Source organism: Sinocyclocheilus anshuiensis, unplaced genomic scaffold, assembly GCF_001515605.1.
Source record: "Sinocyclocheilus anshuiensis isolate Anshui unplaced genomic scaffold, SAMN03320099.WGS_v1.1 scaffold1116, whole genome shotgun sequence".
Taxonomy (NCBI): Eukaryota; Metazoa; Chordata; class Actinopteri; order Cypriniformes; family Cyprinidae; genus Sinocyclocheilus; species Sinocyclocheilus anshuiensis.
Window position 1 is genome coordinate 236,193 of NW_015548257.1, and position 2,500 is coordinate 238,692.

The 2,500-nt window shown below is 46.5% G+C and overlaps 1 long non-coding RNA gene across 1 annotated transcript in view; it reads right to left on the reverse strand.

Moving 5' to 3' along the window:
- Positions 1-2,500, reverse strand: part of LOC107655472 (uncharacterized) — a 28,342-nt gene that overhangs the window by 797 nt on the left and 25,045 nt on the right. The gene's annotated exons all lie outside the window — the stretch shown is intronic.

Sequence of the window (2,500 nt, forward strand, 5' to 3'; positions counted from 1 at the left end):
TCCCGACCAGGCGCCGAGTGCTGCCAATCACAACACACACTGGCCCAGCTAACCAATCACAGCACATTTCGTATTTCAAAACAAAATCAAGACTTTGTAAAAGAGCATAATAGGACCCCTTTAACATTTTCATAAGTAACTGTAATTTAATTACACATTTTTTCTTTGTAATCAGTTACAGTTACTAAGAAAAAATGTGTAATTAAATTACAGTTACTTATGAAAATGTTAAGGATTACAAGGGGGTTACATCTGATTTTTTTCACACACACTCCCACATACAGATTTAATTGATTTCTTTCATAAATTGCAGCGAGTGCTCTAAAATATGAAACACCAATGTTTCAGGAGTTTATAACATGCTTATTTGATAACTCTTTTATTTCCTATATAGGTTTATGTAAATTCTTTATTTTTTAAAGGAACACACCACTATTTTTGAAAATATATTATGCAACGCCTGAAAATAGGCTAACTTCCGTCAACATAACCAACGTGACCACCTGCTAGCACAGGGAGCATGCTGGGGACTATTTTCAGGCGCTGAGTAATATCATTGCGCCTGCTGCACCCATGGTACGGCAGTAAAGTTCCTTGATTATCACGCCAGAATGAGAGTATAGTTCCTAGCCATATCGGCCTAGAAAATCGCAACTTTTCATTTTCCGTCAGTCTTAGTACACGACGTAACTACAGGAGAGTCCAGTTTTAAATAGGAAAATATAGAAACTCTTTGGTCATTTTTGAGCGAGATGCTAACGGTCTAATCAGATTCAATGATCTATGCTAAGCTACAGCTAAAAGTGCTACCGCCAGACTCGGAGATCGGCTGAATGGATTCGAAAACGGTAAAACTCAACTGTTTAACTCCAGGGGAGCTGGAAAATGAGCCTATTTTCAAAAATAGTGGAGTGTTCCTTTAACAGCAATACAAATAAACATGACTTGACTTTTTTACATTTGACATTTTTATCCACATATTTCAGCACTGAATGAAACTGTGGATTGGGGGAGTTGATCAAGTCACCTTCATTTGTAGAGAAACGCCGATCGTGTCAAAGCAGCTTCACAAACAGCAGAAGCAATCATGGAAACTCAACTCAAGCTTATGTCAGGCTTTTCTGTTACAGCACGACTGCACAGTGAACATGTTTAAATACTCTGCATGAATTTCAAACCTTGTATAAAATCTGTTTATGTATCACCAATGTCATAATTAAAGGGGTCATGAACTGAGAAACGAAAATTCCCTTGATATTTTGACATATAAGAGGTCATTGTACTATAAAAACATCCTTTTAAGTAAGTTTCAGAACTCAAATCTTTGTCGTTAGTCTAAAAACAGCTTATATTGAAGGCAGTCTGCCAAAACTACAGCTTGTGGAATGTTCTACTCTATGATGTAATAGTGTAGATAAACCCCGCCTCTGCAGAAGATTAACGCCTGCTTCTACATCACTGCCTGTTTAGCCCCACCCACCGATTCTACAGTGCTGCCTGTTTAGCCCCGCCCACCGATTCTACAGTGCTGCCTGTTTAGCCCCGCCCACCGATTCTACAGTGCTGCCTGTTTAGCCCCGCCCACCGATTCTACAGTGCTGCCTGTTTAGCCCCGCCCACCGATTCTACAGTGCTGCCTGTTTAGCCCCGCCCACCGATTCTACAGTGCTGCCTGTTTAGCCCCGCCCACCGATTCTACAGTGCTGCCTGTTTAGCCCCGCCCACCGATTCTACAGTGCTGCCTGTTTAGCCCCGCCCACCGATTCTACAGTGCTGCCTGTTTAGCCCCGCCCACCGATTCTACAGTGCTGCCTGTTTAGCCCCGCCCACCGATTCTACAGTGCTGCCTGTTTAGCCCCGCCCACCGATTCTACAGTGCTGCCTGTTTAGCCCCGCCCACCGATTCTACAGTGCTGCCTGTTTAGCCCCGCCCACCGATTCTACAGTGCTGCCTGTTTAGCCCCGCCCACCGATTCTACAGTGCTGCCTGTTTAGCCCCGCCCACCGATTCTACAGTGCTGCCTGTTTAGCCCCGCCCACCGATTCTACAGTGCTGCCTGTTTAGCCCCGCCCACCGATTCTACAGTGCTGCCTGTTTAGCCCCGCCCACCGATTCTACAGTGCTGCCTGTTTAGCCCCGCCCACCGATTCTACAGTGCTGCCTGTTTAGCCCCGCCCACCGATTCTACAGTGCTGCCTGTTTAGCCCCGCCCACCGATTCTACAGTGCTGCCTGTTTAGCCCCGCCCACCGATTCTACAGTGCTGCCTGTTTAGCCCCGCCCACCGATTCTACAGTGCTGCCTGTTTAGCCCCGCCCACCGATTCTACAGTGCTGCCTGTTTAGCCCCGCCCACCGATTCTACAGTGCTGCCTGTTTAGCCCCGCCCACCGATTCTACAGTGCTGCCTGTTTAGCCCCGCCCACCGATTCTACAGTGCTGCCTGTTTAGCCCCGCCCACTGATTCGCACATGTAGTGTTTAGGAGAGAGGCGAACGCAG